Genomic DNA, 21818 nt, shown 5'->3' with positions numbered 1-21818 from the left:
GGTTGAATTCAGGCTTCATATACTACCCACTGTGGAATCTTGAGTTAGTTACTCAACCCCTCTGGGGACACATCTGTATTTCATTTAATAATACTTTCTTCAAAAGATGAATAAATGAATTAATTATTATAATCTTTCAAAGAGTACCTGGCATATAAATAATTATCCATTCAAACACACAGCTTTCCTAGAAAAATCAAAAACAAAAATACAACTTTCCCTTTTTTGTTTTGTTTTTATATGTTTGTTCTTTGTTTTGTTTTGTTTTAAATATAAAGTTCCATACACTATGGTAGGTACTACAGAATTTATTTTACATTCTTCATTCTTTACTAGTTTGGAACTTGCATATTTTATATTATGGTAACAATTGATCCAAAATCTCAAATACCTCTATTATGGCATTAGCACTCCTTAAAATAAGCACATGTTTTGTATCTTGCAAACTCTAAAGCACATTAAACTATATCACTATATATATTATTACTAAAAATTTTTTGAAGAAAATTTTTAAGCAAGGGGGCTCCTGGGTGGCTCAGTCAGTTGAGCATCCAACTCTTGATTTCAGCTCAGGTTATGATCTCACAGTCCTGATATCAAGCCCCACATCTGGCTCCATGCTCAGTGAGGAGTCTGATGGAGATTATCTCTCTCCCTCTCCATGTGACCACCACCCCCCACTCTCTCAAATAAATAAATAAATAAATATTCTGAATCAAAGTGAATAAACTAGCCCTGAATAATTCAAAAATAATATATTTCAACAATATAGATATAAGGTAATTAACTTTAACCTATTAACAAACTAAACTAAACTAACTAACCTAGCCAAATATTTGAATTATAGGGATTAAACTTAGTTCATAAAGTTTGGAGAAGAAACAGTTTTAAAAAATATTTTCTCACAAAAATTGAAATATTTTCAAAAGAATCTTTTGACAAATCCTCCCTTTCCTTTTCTACTCTTTCAATCCTGCATAAATATATATGTATATTTATATATAAATACATAAATATTTATATATAAATACATAAATGTATATATTATATAGTCTTAATATGTAGGATTGAATATATTTATAATTCATTTATACTTAATATATATGTTTAAATAGAGATTCATTGAAAGAATAACCAACAGATGTTTATACTTGGGGATAATATAAAAAATCCATTATTTTGTCTAAAATTGGACTATGGGAAAGAATTCTTTCTAACTTTAGATATGCATTACAGCTCTAATGGGTAGAGTTAGAATTCTCAGTAATTAAAGCATTGTATGTGCCATCCCAAATAAATTCTGCTCATTGCTATGTTCTTAAGTGGCAGCAAAATTGTAAAGTTTATGTCCAATATTTAAGAGATTTACTCTAAACTCCTTTATTATTCTTCATTCAGAAGGCTTATTCTAAGCAATTATGGTTAAATTTTCAATACTGTGTTTTATAGAATTTTTCCTCCATAAACAATATAGAGTCTACTAACAAAATTATCTCTGAAAGCACATTTTAAAGGAAAAAAGTCCATACTGATCTCCAATAAAACAACAAAATGCAAAATTTTTAAGGAGCTATTAGAAACATTTCAGCTGCATTGACTATTTTTAGCTCAATTTTCTAATACACTTAGAAGAAATTTTTCTGTCAGAGGAGTTAAAATTCATAGCTTAATTTATTAGGTCTATTAGCTGTACTTTGGTGCCTGTCAGTCCATGCATAATAATATATACTTGGTTCTGTCTTACCACCACTGGCTATATCTTATGTTTTAATGCAAAATGAAAAATAATTTCTAGGTAGCAGTCCCTCTTATCTTGATCACTGTCCGGAGGCCTAGAAGATACAAAGATGGTTAGATACAGACATATGCTACTTTAGAAAGGTAAATAAACAGAAATAAAATAATTTCAAATAGAAAGTTACAGATGCTGTGAAAGTTCAGAAGATTAGCAATTCTGTTGAAAGAGCTCGAGGAGCGTTCCATTATGGAAGAGGTATTTAGCTAGACCTTTAAAGGATGGGTCAACTGGACAGCTAGAGATAGGAAGGGAAGCAATTTAAATAGAAGGACTAATTTATTCATCAGAATGGAAGCTGGACACTGTGGATTGTGTTGATTTAGATCGACTAATATTTGGTTATGAGTAGAATGTGTATAAAGGAAATAGAAAATGGGGCTAGAATTGTAAATTGAGACCAGATCAAGTAACATTAGAATACTATGCTAATGATTCTGGATATAATCTGTGAGGCAGTGAGAACCTATGTGTTATTTTGAGCAGAGAAATAAAATGATCAAAAAATAAATAAACCAGAGAAGTAACAACACCAATTTGGAATTGGGCACGTCTTTGTTTCAGTTCTAACTGTGTAAATGGAAGAAACTTAGCCTCAATGTCCTCATCTGCAAAGCTGACTGGTAAATTATATATTTGGGATTGTTGTGAAAATTAAATGAGATAATGTGTGTGAAGGACCTAAACGTAATGCTGGACAGATATTAGATTTCAATAAATAGTAGTTAGCCTCACAGCAAGTATTGTGAAGAACAGACTAGTCTCTGCAGAGACTTCACCAAGAAAAAAAATCAATTAATAGTTAATATTAGCTAGAGTTAATAATTCTGAATAAGATTATTGCAGTGGAATTGGCAAGTAGGCTATGATAGAAGAAATACTATAGACTGTAGTTGGGGGTCCCCTAGGAGATGAAATGTGTATAGAGATAATAAAGAATGGGATGGAAGATGTTCCAATATTTTGAAATTTCTTGCCTGGGAAGTTCCTGTCACTCAAAGCTAAGGAATTCAAGAGAAACAGATTTTGGGCATAGATGATTTAATTTAGAGCATGTTTATTTTGAGGTTGATTTTGTGGTGTTCATGAGGTCAGGTAACACTTGTGGAATTAGAGCTTAGAAGAGAGATCAAAGCTCAAGGTAAATTTAGGGCAGCAACAGTGAGGAAAAAAAATAGAGGAGTTAGAAGTCAGAGGTTAAACTTAAAACTGTTTTTAATTTTCTTAACCTTTTAAAAGTCTCATAATCCTCAATTTTATTCCGAAAAAAAAGACATGATTTCTTTCAGTTAATTATTGTTAAAACAAATGAAATCTGATGTACTGAATGCTTTGTAATCTACTATGCATACGCAAATATAAACCTTAAATAATTATTGAAGTCTTAGAATAAGCACACACACACAGAGAAGTAAAGGTCCTGGGGCACAAAAAGCATAATTAATATTCAAAGGACTCTGTAGTTTAGAAGTGGTAGAGCTGGGGTTGATACTCAGACAGGCCAGTCTACAGAAAACACGCACTAAATTACTACTGTATTTGCTCTCAAGTTATCAACTGTTAAATTAAAAAACACCTTAATTAAAGCAACATGTTTTACCTAAATGCATCTTTGTATCCCCACCACTTAGCATATTTGTTCATTGTAATGGCACCATGAACGTTTAATGAAGTAATTATTGGTCTACATGGAGGTGATCTACAAAGCCATAAATAAAAGAATACAGTGTGTCAAATGAGTGCTTACAGAGAAGAGAAGGGAAGGGAAAGGTAGGGAAAGGAAGGAAGGCGCAAGGGGAAGAACAGGAAGGGAAGGCAATTACCATTAGAAGTTTGGCAAATACAAACATGTGGTGTGCAGGTGGTACAAAATAACTCAGAGAAGCAGATAAAGATGGGATGAATAAAGAGACTTAAGAAACATGAAATTGGGATTTCAGGGAATACATAAAAGAAGAGTTTCAAAAAGGGCATAGTTGTCAAAAATATAAGCTCTATATTAAGTCTTGAAGGTTCAAATGAAGAGCCTCAACCAATCTTTTCCACTGGTCCTTAACTTTTCTCCAGTGAGAGGAGAAATGATTTACCTGATTTGGATTTAGGGATAAGAAACTGAAAATGCTCAGTTTAGCCCTTTCCTGTTTTTCAGAGCTAAATAATATACCTGCCCCTATAAGGAAGGCCTGCAGTTGTCCATCTGCATCAGTGCAACTGTATTATTTCAGAGGACAAATATTAGCAAGCCCATTCTCGTAGGCCATAGTCTCCACTCTAGGGAAAGCAATGATTTTTAATCTGTCTGTGTCTATGTCCATTTGATCCTAACTGAGATAGAAGAAAGATATTTGTTAGGACCTTCTGTACTCCAACAGTACCATTTTCAATTCTCAATCCAGGTGCCCAGCACCATGGGAGTCCATTTTTTGCTGGCTAGATATCTTAGCTCCCCTGACTCTCTCCCTTCAAAACTTTACCCTCTGGCCCTTTAGACCAGAAAAACTAAAGTTTGTTGTTGTCGTTTTGTTTTGTTTTGTTATCAGTTTTGGCTCCCCCACATAGTACCAACTGCAAACTTACCCTCCAACCAAAAGTCATAAAAATGGGAAAGTTATTTCATGCCCATTCCTTTGTATTAGGTTCTGTCATTCCTTACCATATCACCGTAAGTTTAGTAACTGAAGTAAGAGGTATTTATTACGTCACAGATGGGTCACTAGTCTGGTCATGGCTTTGGGTCTTCCACTCAGGGTCTCACAAACCTTCAAACAAAGTGCCAGCCAAGAAGTGTCTTCTGGAGTGTGGGATCTTTTCCAAGCTCATTTGAATTATTTGTCAAATTTGTTTTCTAGCAATTGTGGGAGTGAGGGACTCCATTCTTAGAGGCCACTATTCTCAATAATCAGTTAATAACATAACTATTTACTTCTTCGTGCTAGCAGAAGAGTATCTCTTTCCTTTTCTAGGAAGGATCCAGTCCTTTTTTTAAGGAATTTTATCTAATTAAGCCAGGCCCACCCAGACAAACTCTCTATGGATTAGCTCAAAATCTACATATTTCAGGCTTTGATGAATAGATGCAAAGTCTCTTCACCTTTGCCACAGAACATTATCTCATTATTGAAAAGGCACCCTTCATCTCCACAGATACCACCTCCACTCAAGGGAAGATGAATAATCAGGGCATGTAAACCAAGGGAGAGAATCTAGGGATTCTGCCTAACATCCCTTTTATAAGTGTCCATTCCTCTCCAGTATGTGCTCATTTTTGTTTAATTTCAGAGATTTTAGGTAGTTTTTTTATTGTTTTTTGCTTTTTTCTGTTTTGTTTTGTTTCTATCTGTCCAGAATTAAAACCGTTTTAATCTGCAAGGAAGGTCAATCTATCATGAGTTTACCTGACAATGGTAGATGCAGAACTTTGTTTCATGAGTATATCCTATGGAATCATTGCTTTTAATTTATTTAATGTTATATTTAATTACAATCATTCTTTTTGTAATCAAATCATCCCAAATTTAACTAATGTGGACTTCTTCAAATTGATACCACCAATGTGGACTTATTTTTTGAGGGAGAAGGCCATACGGACAGCCTCATTAGTTACTGAGGATTCTCTCACTGTCTTACACAGCACAGTGGCCTAAGTTCAACTTACGCACTCACTGTCCCAGACCTAGACAGACATGTTTTTAAGGATACCTAGTTGTTTTTAGGAATGGTGATATTCAGAGATCAAGATCTGCCTGTTACTGAATATCACTGCTTCTGGGTTCTTGGCGTGTTTGTAAAAATGCAATTTGTATTGATATTTTAAATTTAAATTTAATATTATAGAGGTTTTTTTATTATTTATTAGTTTAAAATAGATCTCTTTGCTCTTATACTGAATTTTTTCCCTAACAACCTTAATATACTTACAATTTATATCTTTTACTCTTCAATATATAGTTTCAAAATTGTAAAACCAATATGGCTACTTATAAATCCTCTGAGTGAAATTTAAGATTTCTCTGATGTGCTTTTGACCTTATTAAAAATAAAACAAAACAAAACAAACAAACACATGTGTGTCCATAATACTGTGTTTCAAAGTCACTTTAAATAACTCTTTCATCTCTGTGGATGTGATATTAATTTTATATATGTTTAGCTTCATTTTTTCCTTCGTGGTTTAATTTCTTAATTCTTTTTCCACTGGATTTGATTTTTAAATAATTAACACATTTATGTCTTTCAAAATTAACAAAGATATTAAAAGTTGTCAGAGAAGACCTTCATTCCTAATCTCTCCACTGAGTGGTCATTGCTTTTTAAACTTAAATTTAATAGTATATCTGGAAATTAATTTATCTATTACATGGGGTCTTTGTTATACTTTTAGTGGATAGTAGGTTATTGTGTGGATATGCTTTGATTTACTCAACCAGTGTTCCTAGGTATATTTGGATTGTCTTTAATCTTTTACTAATCCAAATAATATTTTAATAAGTAACCTTATTTATTTGTTTAATCACATTTGTTGAGGTGAATTTTCAGAGGATATTGTATATATGAGATTACCAGGTTATGTAGTAAATGCACTTGTATTGTTGTTAGATATCACTGATCCTCTTTCCACATGGGTTTTGGAAATCCCATCAGCTATATATGAAAGGGTTTATTTCTCCACAGCTCCACAACAGATTTTATTGTCCAACTTAAATTTCTGCCAGTTTGACAGATGAGAAATAGTCTTTTGATGTAACAATGTGAATTGCTTTGCTATATTTGTGTTCAAGCATTTTTCATATGTACCAGTTACTTTTTTTTCTTTTTAATAAAATCTATCTTAATTACTTTTACCTATTTTAGAAATTTTCATATAAATTTTGAAAACTTTTTCATATTTGTGTTTTTAGGCCTTAAAATATGAGTCCTTTATATTTTCATTTATTTTGTCTTTTTTTCACTTTGCTTATGTTTATTTTCATGTGGAACTTTTTTTTTCAAAAGTACACATTTAAACCAAGAACACTGTTAAATTGTGAATTTTATAAAAAAGGACTCAACTTCTTTTAACAAATCTGAATTATGATTACTAGAGCACCCAAATAGTATAAAAGGCATCATATTACTGTTTTAATCTTGACGTATTTACTAATTTGCTTTTAACAGTTTGGATTTTTCTCTTTAAACTATTCTGTAAAAATAGAATCATCCATCTTTTAAACATTTATTATACAAGGAGTTTAAATTAATTGAATTTCTCCATAAATAAAAAGCTAGCATCTTCAAATTTATTTGTGAAGTGATTCATAAAAACAACTCTGAAAATTTTGAGATACTTCACACATAGAAAGAAATTCAGATCAGTTGTTTTGACTATCACACCAGATGGCAAAAATTGCTTGATGCTCTTTCTTCTCCTTTTTAGCCTTGGTAACATAATCACAATTTTGTTTGAAGCAGAAGTGACTTGAGCTAAAAGAACTACTTTCTTTGCATGCTCTCTTGTGGCTAACTGTGTCATATAACTAATCTTTTACTTGGAATACAGAGGTGATGATTGGAACTTGAGGAGCCATCTTTAATAATGAACTGTGCTTTAGGATAGAAACCATGCACCAAGATAGTGCAGCAGGAAATAAACTCTGTTCTGACTACAAAGTAGAAGGACTGTGTAGCCATCATACTAGCTTCCGTTGCCCTACCTCTGGACTTCTGGATGAAAGAAAAATATATTTCTACTTTGTTAATCAACTATTTTGTAGTGGTTAGTTTTACAGAGCAAACACATGCTACTAGTTGATATACACAATTCATGTTAAACATATTGTTGTAATGCAGAGCTTAATCCCAAGCAGACTCCACGCTTAGCACAACACTTGAGTGGAGGCCAGCCGCAGGACCCTGAGATCACCACCTGAGCCAAAACCAACAGTGGGTGCCCAAATGATTGTGTACCCAAGCGCCTCTAAAAGTAGATCTTTATACATGTTGACTTTTTGTTCTATTCATTCCCTTTTAATGTTTATAAAAATTCACTCTGAAGTCTTCCTTTTGTTTTGATGGTTGCTTTCTGCAAGACTGGGAACTTTGGGAGACATAATCTTCTGAATTCACTGACTTAATTTCTATTTCTATTAGTACAAATCAATCAAAACCATTTCTTCCTGTCCCATTATCTAAACAGTAAAAGCCAGTATTTCTCCTACTTTTATAAACCTGTCTAAATGTTTCATTTTCCTTTTTAGGAAAATTCTAACTTTCTATTCTTCCTATTCTTCATGCCTAATCTATACCACACATTGTCTCTCAAGATACATTTATAAAACCCATATGCATATATGCATATATTTAAATTTGATATAATCATATAATTCTCTGCAGTATTTTAAATATATGTTATATTTAACTAGAAATATAAAATCGTATAATGTTGATTAATCATTATATAGCATGTATTATTGACAACTAGGAACTCATTTCTCAGCACTCATTTCTACAGCACAATAAATGTTACTTTTTCCTTTATATCATCAATATTGATTGTTGGCTGTTTTTATACCCTTAATTCATTATAATTGACGATCATTATCATTGTTATTTTTGAGGGTCAAATATGCGCAGTCTGCACAGTGGGTTGTCTTATTTTTTTTTTCTTTTTACTACTACTTCCTCTAACGCCACTTATTTGTGTAATTATCTTTGGTCTCTGACAATTCCAATAGAGTTTAGTTTTTAATGAATTTTTTCCAACTTAAGACATGGAACCAGATGTTCTTACACTTGATCTTTTAGATCAAGAAGTTTGCCAATTACAAACATACATATATCAAGTACCTTAATTTGTTATATATTCATAATATTCATATCTACCACCTTTTAAATTTTGGGTTAGAATTACACATTTGATTATTAAACACTCCACTAACAAAAATTTTCATTTGAAAATTATTATCATATGCAAAAAAATCAATTTTCATTACACAGTGTGTGAACTATCTGGGTCATTTTTTCAGCTCCCAAGTTATAGGCTAAATCCAATCCAAAATTCTAAAAATGACAGCATGACACCAGGGGAAAAACAAACAAAACAACACAACAACAACAAAAACCCTTTGTTTAAAAAATCCAATATTAAATCTTAGAGAATACCTTTTTCATAACCTTTTATTTATTTATTTATTTTTTTCTGGCTAGAGTTCATATCATGTACTCTTCTTCATTTTATCCCAGCAAGCAAGATTCCATCCAGTCTTTTTCAAAATAAGTTTGAACCTGAAAACAAAACAAAATAAAATTGTGTTTTAAAAGTACCCAATTTATAATAACACTGTAATTTAATTATTCTGAGACAATAGCAATCACTATATTTGAGAAATAAATACAAATTATCCAGCACATAACAGAACAGTGTATTTCATTTACTTATAGTTTGAACCCAAATATTTCTCCTGGTTAGAATTTAGAATGATGTTTCTTCTGAATACTAATAATTAATTCAATTATCTCCCCACACATTTGCAGAAATCCCAGAGTCCCAAAGCCAAGTTTACTTGCCAGCAAGTATATTCAACACATAAACTTCAAAATAGTTACTAATAGTTAAAAACAAACTGATTTACAATCAGAATAATCAATATTGTTATATAACTTTTAAAAGTTTTTTTTTTTATGTACACCCGCCTCTTTTTCAATTTCTTCACTTATATGATTTGTCAATGCCATTCTCTAAATTTTACTATCTACCACCCCACTATCCAACACATACTTCTAAAACTTTTATCCTCAATCAAATTTTCTTTGTTGTAAAGTCTCTATCCTGTTAAAAGTTCAGAGATTTCATAGAGATTTCTTCCACTTTCCCTTTATTTTATTTATGTGGGGATTCACAGTGCCTGGATAGATAAAACCTGACTTGTATATGCCTCCCTGGATGAGACTAATTGAAAAGCAAAGGAGGAGTGCCAGGATCGCTGGACCTCCTCTGAAGTTTCTTAGCTGAACGCGGCAGGATTCTTACCGTGGCTCAAAGGTCTCATCCAGAGAGTAAATGCTTAAATGCAGGCACCTGTAGTGGTCATGTACTTCACCACCTCCTTGCCTTGCACGTGGTGTGTTAATCAAACTCACAATAAAAGCGGAGACAGAACTTGGCTCAAGGCCTTTTGCCACTAGAGTGTCTGATCCCCAGGCTTCTCCTTTCTCCTACTAAGGAGTCGGTGTAATCCTTTCATACGCTGCCTTAGGGTTTGCTGGCCAAACGCGATTTACTTACTTACTTAACTTACTTACTTACTTACTTACTTATGTATTTATTGAAAGAGCACATGCACTAAGTGCAAGTCATGGGAAAGGGGCAGAGGAAAAGGGAGAGAAAGAGAATCTTAAGCAGGTTCCAGGCTCAGCAAGCTGAAGCCCAAGGCGGGGCTCAATCTTATGACCCCAGGATCATGACGTGAGTGGAAATCAAGAGTTCGATGCTTAACCAACTGAGCCACGCAGGCGCCCCCATTTTCCCTTTAGAACAGACTTGCAAAAGTGCCAAGCCATTTTCTTTGCTGCCCTCTTGAGTCTCCCCTTTATTTCACTTTCATGATCAGAGGAGTACTGGCCCTGAACCTCTGAAGTAGAGCCAGAGTTTATGATCCTCAGGCTTGTAAACTGACTTTCTAGTGTGATTAAAGATAATACCTTTCCAGACATACCTGGTTTATTCCCATAACATACTTAGAGACCATGTGACCTGCTTCTTAGACATCAAGTTGTTTACATCATCAACCTGTATCCCTCCCCTCAGAATTAGAGATGTAGAATTCCTTTTCTCATTTTTGTCTGCTCATGCCATTTGCAGTATTGGAAGAGCTCCATTTCAGTTGGAAGAACAATTTCCTATTTACAACAAATTCCAGGATTGCCTGGGAGAAATTTGCAGAGATAATTTGCTAGATTTCCGTAGTTATCACTTTTTGTCTCTCTGAGTTCCCCATAGTCACAGTTTGCAGAAGGAACATTCTGTGCTGGATCCCCAGCTTCCGTGCTTTCATTTCCTTTTTTTCAAAATCAATATTTTTTCTTATTCCCCTTAGGGTAGCAAATCCTTCCAGATTTAACATACTTGTAACTAATCTTTTGGGTGCCTGGGTGGCTCAGATGGTTAAGCGTCTGCCTTCAGCACAGGTCATGATCCCAGGGTCCTGGGATCAGGCTCCTGGGCTCAGCAGGGAACCTGCTTCTCCCTCTCCCTCTGCCTCTCCCCCTGTTCATGCTCTCCCTCTCTCTCTGTATCTCTGTGTCTCAAATGAATAAATAAAATCTTTAAAAAAAGTAATCTTTTGATATATAAGCCTGATCTTTGATATATTACGTATTGGTGAATCAGTCCCTTTTACTTACATCTGCTCAGTCACTCTTTTTTAAAAATATTTTATTTATTTTTTTGTCAGAGAGAGCACAAGCAGGGAGAGGGAGAAGCAGACTCCCCACTGAGCAAGGAGCACGATGTGGGACTCACATGACCTGAACCAAAGGCAGACGCTTAACTGACTGAGCCACCCAGGCATCCCTGCTCAGTCACTCTTTATCTAGTTGGGGCTCCCCTTTTTTGAGTGTATGTCAAGTTGTGTTACTAGGGACCCACTCAGTGCCTACTACTCTATCAAAATGTCTCCTTCCTTTCCAATTTTTTCTTCTGTGTAGTAACAAAATCAAATGAGAAATGATGAGACAAATAAATGCAAAAATGCTTACAGTAGCTATACTAGTCAGGAACATATCAGTATGAGGCACACATATCTGCAGGATAGAAGAAATTTCTGAACAAGAAACTTTTTTTATGCACAAGATCTTTCACACAATTATTTCTTCTTTGTTGCAAAATGTCTCCTCAAACTCCTTCTCAGATCTTCTCCCAAGTGTAGATCGCCTTGTACGTTTCTCCACCTTTGTTTTTATCTCTGACTCATTTAGATGCAGCTCCTTTTATTTCTGTGCGTCTCATTGCATTATAATATCAACAACATGAGAAGATTGCATAACTGAGGATTGTCCATGAGATCTCCATTTTACGTAGTTAAATTCTAAATCAGGGCTCTTGGCTTATCTCACACATGTGTTGACAAGAATGGCAACCCACTATAGTCTTTTCCATACAGTTCCTCTTTTCCGTAAGGTCTAGTTATGTGTACATATTTGCCTGATGTTACTATTTTAAGACATTCTATTTATATTAGCTACCAATGACACAACTCTAATATACTCCTGTTCTGATAAAAAATACCATAATTCATCCTTTCTTCAATGAGTTTTCATTTTGCTTTTTTTCATATGCCCATCTCTCATACAAATATAAACATTAATAGATGATAAATATAGATATAAATACACACACAGGTTATATTTCACACTAACCCAGATGATCTTTTGGTTTAGTCCTAAAATTGTGTCACATTTTTGGCCATCACATTTTATGATTTCTGATAGGAAAATATCCCCTCCACAATCACAAAACCACTCATACTTTTCATAAATTGCTATGATTTCAACTTGCACAACAACAAATCCAAGTCAGGCCAATTGATCCAGGCAGGGAAACAAAACTTAACCTGTTGGGGTTTTAAAGATCCTGGCCCAGGATGGTACTATCTAGGTAATGCTTCCCTGTCCTATTCACCAAAACTACATAAATGAAAGTCATTATGGTTTTCATTTTTATATGTATATCCTATTATAATTTAGATTGGTATTATATTGAAATTATAAATTATTTTGAGAAGTGGCCACCTTGACAATGAGTCTTCTCCTTTCAAAAATATGACATACATTTTTCATTTATTGGACTTTTTTTATGTCTTTTGGTAAAGTTTTATAGTGCTTATTGTTGCTGTTGTATCTTTTTCATTTTTTTTACTTAAGTTTACATTTAAGTATATTATAGAATCAATCATTGTAAATAGTTTCTTTGTTTTATTCCAATTACTAGTTAATTATTGCTACTATATAGGAATACATAAAAAGTTTACTCATTTTTATATCATTTTTGTGTAGTTTTCTTGCTGTATTTTCTTACCAATTCTGGTATTGTGTTTATTGGTTTTTTTTTTTTTTTGGATTTTCTAGGTGGAAGATTTATTATTTATAAATAATAAATTTGTTAAGTTCTAATATTTACATATATTTAATTAATTTGTTGTCTGTTGCGTTGACAATGGCTATAGTACAAGGCTACATAATAACAGAGATAGTGAGCTCTGAATTTCTCGTAGATGGTATTTGTACAGGTAAAGCCGATACCTCCTATTCTTTGCTGAGAAAAGTCTTATGAAGAAATGGTGTTTAATTTTCTCAGTTTTTTATTAGACATAGGGAATTGCATAAATATATTTTCAGAGTCAACAAAAAAGCTGATCCTGGCTGATTAAAAAAAAAAAGATTTTATTAAAAGGATATTTAAGTACAGCAAATTCACAGGATATGTAAAGAAAAGTTTTAGGATACAAGATCAATATACAAAAACAATTGTATATCCACCTATAAGCAGTAAACAATATAAAAATGAAATTAATACAATTACATTTGCAATTGCATCAAAAAATGTATACTAAAAAAAGAACATAATACTTGGCAAACTACAAAAAAAGTGCAAGAAAATAATAAAACTTTGATGAGGAAAATTAAAGAAGATCTAAATAAATGGATAGACATGTTTATGGTTTGGAAATTTCAATATACTAATGATGGTAATTCTCTTCAAATTGATCTATAGATTCAAAACAATCCCTATCAAAATTCCAGCAAAATTGTTTTAAATAATTGGCAAGCAGATCCTTACACTTTATATAAAAATGTAAAACACCTAATAGCAAAAATAATTTGAAAAAGAAGAGCAAGTTTTCTGCTTCCACACCTAAGAAGGTTAGAAATTAGCACTTAGGCTTAACAACAGGTAAAAAGCTGAACAACAGATAAAAAGCTGAGAAATCAACAACTCTTCTTGGATCCATAAGAGAAGGGAAGACATAGGACAAATAGCTGCCCCCAAAATTGGACAGACAGGAATACAGGGAATCATGGCTTACTGGCTAGAGGCTTATTGATTTTACTGATCTTTTCAAAGAACCAGCATTTAGTTTCATTGATTTTCTCTATGGATTTCCTATTTTCAATTTCTGTGATCTGCTGTAATACTTAATTATTTTCTTCTGCTTGCTTTGCAGTGAAGTTGCCCTCCTTCTCCTAACACATAAACAAAAAAGATTATGTGTTTCCTAAGATAGAAACTTTGGATTTTTCTTCTTTTCTAGCATATGCATTCAGTGCTAAAATGCTCTAAGCACTGCTTTCTCTGCATCCCACAAATTTTAAGTTGTGTTTTCATTTCATTTCATTAAAAATATTTTAAAATTTGTCTTGAGATTTCTTCTTTGACCCATGTATTATTTGGAAGTGAGTTGTCTAATCTCCATGTATTTGGGGATTTTCCAGTTGTCTTTTTGTTATTGACTCCTAATTTAATTCTGCTGTGGTCTGAAAGCACGCCTTGTTTGGTTTCAATTCTTCTAAATTTATTTAGGTGTGTTTTATGGCCCAGAATTGTGGTCCGTCTTGATGAATGTTCCATGAAGACTTGAGAATGTGTATTTTACTGTAATTAGATGAAGTAGTCTATAGACATCAATCATATCTAGTTGATTGATGGTGGTGGTGTGTTCTTACTGATTTTCTTCCTGGTGGACATATGATAGAGGGATACTGAATTCTCTATGATTATAGATTCATCTATTTCTTATGCAAATTCTTATGCAATTTTATTAGTTTTTGTGTCACATAGTTTGACCCTCTGTTGTTAAACATATGCATATCAGGGATTGTTATGTCTTTTTAAGGAATTAACCCCTTTATCACTATATAATGTCCTCCTATTTCCTTGATAACTTTCCTTGCCTTGCAGTATGCTGTGTCTGAATTAATATAGCTACTTCTGCTTTCTTATCATTAGTGTGTGCATGGTATATTTTCCTCCATTTATTTACTTTTAGTCTATATGTGTCATCACATTTTAAAGTGGGGTTCTCGTAGATAACATATAGTTAGGTGTTGTTTTTTGATCCACTTTGACAATCTCTGTCTTTTAATTGGCTCATTTAGACCATTGGCATTAAAAATGATTATTGATATAGTTGGATTAGTATCTACCATATTTGTTACTGAGCCCATTCGGGAGGGTGGCTGGGAAAAGAGGCTGATTAATATCCACAGAACAAGTCATCTTATCCATTTGATTATGAAAACCCCCATCTGCTGAGGTCACTTTTTGGTGTTCATTAAAATGAGAAACAAATATCTTTATGTTTTCACCCATTCAGAGAGGTCTATCCATATACATTTTCCCCAGACTTTCTTGTCACCCATTTTCTGATCATATTCTTTCTAAGTCTCTGATTATTCTGCCAAACCATCATTGGCCACAGCCCAAGAATCAGTATATAATTGCACATCTAACCATTTTTCCTTTAAAAGAAAAGAAAAGGCAAGAAAAGAATGTCCAGGTTCATTACTCAAGTTCTTTCCATCAGGAAGATTTTCCTTCATCCCTGTCATTCAGTGATACAGTGCTGCCATGGTCCACTTGAAGATGGTGCCTGCACATTGTGTAAGACCATTTGTAAACCAGGCACAAGTTTTCTCTTCCTCTGTCAACTGATAGTAGAGAACTCCCCATGAGGTTATAGTAGCAGGCTTGGAGAGAGAGTGTAGCATGGCAGAAGTAGGGACTATGTACATTTAGACCACTTCTTCGGGCTCCTGGGTGGCTCAGTCGGTTAAGCAACTGCCTTCAGCTCAGGTCATGATCCCAGGGTCCTGGGATCGAGCCCTGCGTTGGGCTCCCTGCTCCGCGGGGAGCCTGCTTCTTCACCTTGCTCCACAGCTCCCCCTGCTCATGCACACGTGCTCTCTCTCTAATAAAGAAAAAAAAAAAAACTTAAAAAAAAAAAAAGACCACTTCTTCAAGTGACTTACTTATACCTTCAGGGCATGCTCAAGCCTGATATATATATACATATATATATAACACTTTCATTTGATGATGGAGTATTATTGTGCACACTCAATGTTATGGCTTGGTGATTCAGATAACAAGCAGTTTATGATGGCAACTCAGGTCACATAGTAATTTGGTGGTCTATGGTTAAGGATTCAGTCTCTACTAAGGCCCAGTAGGAGGCCAAAAACTGTTTCTCAAGGGGAAAGTGTCTTTCCACAGAGGATGGTAGGACTTTGCTCTGAAACCCTTAGGATCTGCATTGTGATTTACCTATAAGGACTTATCAATGTTTCCAAATTTATATCATCAGTGTAATGGACCAGTGTGATATCTTGTGGAAAGGAAAGACAATCAAGATTCCTGTGAGGCAGGAAAATGAAGGTCTATTGCTGCCCTTGCCAGTCAAAGGCAAACTGCTTCAGGTGAGCCTTGTTGACAGGGGTGGAGAAAAAGACATTTATGCCAGGTCAATATCTGTATACCAGATACCAGCAGATGTGTTAATTTGCTCAAACAAAGAAACTGCATCTGGTTCAAAAGCTGCAGCTAGAGTTACCACACCTAGTTGAGCTTATGATGATCCACTGTCCATATCCAAGATCCATCAGTCTTATGCATTATCCAGATAGGTGAATTGAATGGGGATGTGGTGGGTATCATCATGCTGTATCTTTCACATCCTTGATAGCAACACCAATTTCTATAATCCCTCCAGGAATGTGGTATTACTTTTTATTTACTATTTTCCTAGGTAGAAGAAGTTCAAGTGGCTTCTGCTTGAGCTTTCCCACCATAATAGCCATCTACAGTTCAGGGAATCAGTGTGTGGGTTCTGGCAGTTGCTGACTGTAGCTATTCAAGTCATGCATTCTCAAACTAGAGAAATAGCCACAAATAGGTTTAGTGACCCACTGAGCCCACTGTGAGACTGACCTAAGCTAAAACTCTATTGATCACCTGACTTCCATAAACCCCTATTCTGGGGGACCACAGTGACATTTCAGGTCTCTTGGAATTAGTATCAGTTCAAAGCCAATGACTAGTAGTCTCTAGAGGTCTGATTAATTTATTTTCCCTAGTGCACAGCCAGCCTGGTAAAAGGTTATAGATTCCTCTGGGGAAGGCTGTGGGAAATTAACGGTATAATACAGTTTTTTGACAGTGTGCCAGCATCCTTTCTCAACCTCTTCTTCATTCAAGGAGCTCTGGGTCTATAAATTGACTGAAGTCTGGGAATTGATTGAAGGGCTGTGGCTCTGTTTCTATGATTTAGGTAAACCTCTTGTTCACTTGATGTAGAACATTTCTGTTTATACAGATCAAGTAAAAATTTTATAGGCTTCCTGACTATTTCACTTCTAGAAATACCATGATCATCTAACCAACACCGTGAATCAGACTATTCTGATTGCTTTTGACTCTGCCATCCATTGTGGTAAGTACACCCACTCTGCCTTTGGTAGTTGAGTGTAACCACTTGTCCCCTGCTATCTTGGGATTCAGTTTTTCCCATTGCATTTAGGTTTCCCACCTCAATGACTACAGTTGATAAGGTCTGGCCTACAGAGAAGGGTGATCACAGAGCTCTTCAGTTATGATGGGCTCTTCTCATAAATTTATTTTTCATAGTCAAGGTGAAAGATATGTCTTCTGGATCCTCCCAGGGTAGTTGAGTAGGTTTTAAATAACCCTAACTCCCTGAGTTGCAGCATTTAATACAGAATCGTTGTTTAGTGGACCCATATCAATAAATTCAGCCAGATCTATCTCTGTGTTTCCTCCACTGCCATCCGACACACTTAATATCTATTTTCAACATTTTCTGTGATTTTTGTCTGTATAAATTTGAAAATTCAAGTAGTTCTTTGGAGGTAAAACATTCTCCATCATAGGTGGAGATGGGTGGGTCCTGAGAAGAATCAGCATTACCTTGTGAGGCAGCTCTCTTGGAAGGCCATTATAGTTTCCTTAGATAATGCAGGGTTAATCTTCTCAGATGGAATAGAGCTGCTTCTACTAGGGATGTAGAGGCTGTTTCTACTGACAAAGAATCATCAAAATTTAGGGTCTTATTTTTCCATTTCATCAGGATCTTCTCACATGTCCCCATTCCAACTTTTAGAATCCCATTCTTTCCCAATCATTGCTTTCGTTTTAAGAGTAGACACCCTGTGAAGCTGTGAATTCAATTTGCATTATAATTCTGGCACTTACTAGATGAGATTCTGGATTTGGTTTTCATCAGATATTAGCCCTATGGCTACAGAAGATAAAAGGCTCTTTTAGAATAGACACAGAAGATTTCAGGTCATTTATGAGATGCTTAAACTGGGAATTGGAATCTCTGAGCTCATCTTTTTTTTTCCTCCTATTTGTCCAGTAGCATTAGGAGCAACCAGACAACATTATTACATTCTTTGGTTTGACAAAAATTGTTGAAAGTATTATGTTCATGGTCACCCAGATCCCTGCTTCTTTTAAGTGTTTGATTAGGAGTATCCAATGGCAGTATCCTGCATATCTCTATTGCCAGATCATGTCATAGACTATCAGTGTTCTCTTTACTGGAAATAGAGTCATTAGTGTCTTTAAATCTAATGAGAATAGAGAGTCAATTTCAGGAACACTAGAACCAACTCAGAAGATTCATCAGTAAGATTCTACGCCTGTAAAACCACTCTTGGTACCAAAATCTTTTTGTTCAGGGTTCTCCAGAGAAACGATACCACTTATATATATGGAGAAAGAGAGATATTAATTATAAGGAATTGGCTCACATGATTATGAAAGCTGGTAAGTGCAAAATTAGCAGTGTGGGTGGTGGCCAGGCTGGAGAATCAGGAGAGTTGATGGTACAGTTGAAATCTGAAGGTGACTAGGCAGAGAACCAGGAAAGCCAGTGTTGCAGTTCTAGTCCAAATGCTGTCTGCTGAAGAATTTCCTTAGTTCAGTTCAAGCCTTAAACTATATATCTCACACTACACCGCCCCCCCAAGTTTATTCTCTGTATTTGTTGCCTCAAGTATGCATTACTTTTGGAACTTATATTTTGCAGCAATCTCGGGCCAAATGTGTTTTTATTGGGATTTCTTCCCATGATCTAATTTTATATTCAGTCTTTAAGGAATTTTTTTAATGTTGCTGATCATTTGTAGATTTTTTTAAATTTCCCAGTAATGTTATAAATATATATTTTTAAAAAATATGTTCTGATACTTCAAGAGGAAAATGTATGTAACCTCAATCATTACCTTGATCCACTCTCATTTATTTCTTGAAACATTCTTTCCTCTTAGAATTACATGATGTTTTACTCTACAGTTTTTCCTTCTATATCTTGGACATGCTCTTCTCTGGCTCTTTTTCTTCTCTTCAGAGTTCTATACTTGACCCTTTACTCTTTTTATTTAACGACTTTTCTTTAGTGGGGTTGAGGTGAAGTATTGCTGTCTTTAAATTAGTAACTGAGAGGCTATCTAGAAGCTACTTGTCATCTGCTTTAGATAAGATATTTTTCTAGTTTTTTCCCCCTTTTTTATCAAAAAAATAAAGAAGGAAGGAAGGAAGGAAGGAAGGAAGGAAGGAAGGAAGGAAGGAAGGAAGGAAGAAGGAAAGACTCAATAACTAGAATGTCAGCAGCCTCCAAACCCATAAAACTAGCTTAGCCTAGGAATTCGTATTATCAATAGTATCCACTATTTTTTCTGGCTAATACAGATGGGGCTTTGTCCCAGACATAATACTGAGGAAGAGAAATGTATTCACAGCTTTGGTCATCTGCAGGTGTAGATACAGTAAAGCAGAATTGTGTGCATGCATGTGCGTGCCTATGCGTATGTTGCTAAATATAGTGCAAATGTTAAACCTCTTCTCAGTGGGAAGGCAGCAAGTGTGTTTTGCCCAAATAAGGCCATGACTAATCTCCTCCCTCAGAGGAATGTTTTTGCTCACTAGTGGCAAGCTCATCGCCAAATATCCTTAGGACTTACAGTGAGAAAGCTGACCTGGAAGTTGCATCATTGCAAAATTAGGCTTCATAAGACATCTCGTCCCTCACTTGAATATTGAATTTTCACTTGACCATTTGTACCTCTTTGGCAACGGGCTGAACATGGCAGATGGTTTTCCTATTGAATGCCATTTCTCATTGTTTCACAGTAATTGACTAAAGTGCTACATTGAAAAGGATTCTAAGGTCAAATATATACTCTTTGGGAGAGAAGTTATAATCAATTAACAATATCCATCATGGGTAACAGGAGGAACAAATGGAGAATTGATTGCTACATCCAATACAAAGTTTCACCAGACAAATTCCCTGAAACCTAGAAATTTATTGTCACACATTTATCAGGCGCCATTTCTCCTGAATTTTTTCCATTGAAAATTATAAATCTAAGTCCATGTAAAAGTACTTACTGAATAGTGTCTTAACATTTGATTTATTTCATTTCCTAAAATGTGTGGTAGCAAAACAAATGTGTTTTCTAGAACACAAAACTGATAGAATTCCTCTCTTTTTACATAGTACATTTGAGGTTTTTAGACAGTGGTTAAGATTTATTCCCTGTCATCTAGAATGATTATTTTACTGCAATGACTCAAACTTTCATAGAGTTTTCCATTCACACATTTAAGTAATTTACTAAAATTTATACTAGATAATTTAGATTAAAATACTGCTATTAGAATATTAAAATAGAAGACTGAGATGGGGATGTGTCACACATAGTGCTATAGCTGAGTCTGAGAGTGACTGACAGACTGCTTTTTATGAAAATTGATAAGGCATGTTTAACTTGAATCATATGTGCATTCCAACACAGATTTAAGGTACATGATTTGCTTATGAGCCATTGCAGAGTCACAAGTATATTAGAAAACTTTCATATTGGTGCCATTTCCAGTAAAACTTGCTGCTAAAAACCATAATTTTTTTTCAACATTAGAGCAAAGAGGCAGTTGTGTGACATTTTCCATCAAGTTTTATAGATGATTTATTCAGTTCAATTTGGTTGAAGGGCTCCTAATAGAGAGTTGATAGATTTCTTGAAAAGAATATTGCATAGAGAAAAAAAATGGACAATGATAAATGAAGACATGCTTCTATCTTGTAATAACCTATACTAACTCTCAATTACATTCCAATGGAGGGCACAAATAGTACAAATAATATAAGCCTGATCATTCTAAGCATATTTTATTTGGTTTTCAAATATAATCAGAATGATAGTATACACTCTAACACATCCATCCTGATTTTCACCTTGACCTTATCAATATTGCACTATATTAACCAAATGAAAGGAAAGGTCTGGAGTCATCATAAATCATAATTTACATATAATATACAAATGTATAACATAATAATATATAGTATAGTTTGTATATATAATTATATACTATCCTAAAAAAGAGAACTTTCTACATTATAGTGAGTTGACAAAAGGTACAAATACACTTGGACCTGGTGTGCCAATACACAAAGAATAATGGTATTCCCGTTACTTAGTCATCTTACTTACCAGATTCCAGAAATGTTAGATAAATGACTATAATTTTACAGGACTTCTCTAGTTTTTTTTCTTTCCCCTACAACTCTCTACTCCAGATATTTTTCATTTGAACATCTACTACATTTATAATCTGTGTCAGTCTAAGACTTATATGTGGCTTTGCCTCAATACTGTTTAGTCATGTACTTTAGTCTAGTTTCCTGGTCAGATTCAGAGTTTCTCAGGAATCTTTTAACTAATGAAGTAGAAATGACTATCAATTTTTACCTGGATATTTCAGATGAAATTGGCCACCATTAGTACTGGTTCAAATTTATTTGTTTCTCTGTTGACTGTTATTAGCCAAAGTAGGATAGTATGTCAGAAATCTAGTAGAAAATGTGCCTATTTTAAGACTAAAATGCTTATTTATACTAGCCAAGCCCCTCCTTTTTTTGAATTAATGTCCTAGAGAAATAAAATAAAGGGCTGTTTGACATAC

This window comes from Eumetopias jubatus, unplaced genomic scaffold (assembly GCF_037043125.1).
Source record: "Eumetopias jubatus isolate StellerSeaLion01/CBP00866 unplaced genomic scaffold, mEumJub1_p1.0 scaffold_8, whole genome shotgun sequence".
Lineage (NCBI taxonomy): Eukaryota > Metazoa > Chordata > Mammalia > Carnivora > Otariidae > Eumetopias > Eumetopias jubatus.
Note: the sequence above shows the minus strand (reverse complement) of the source record.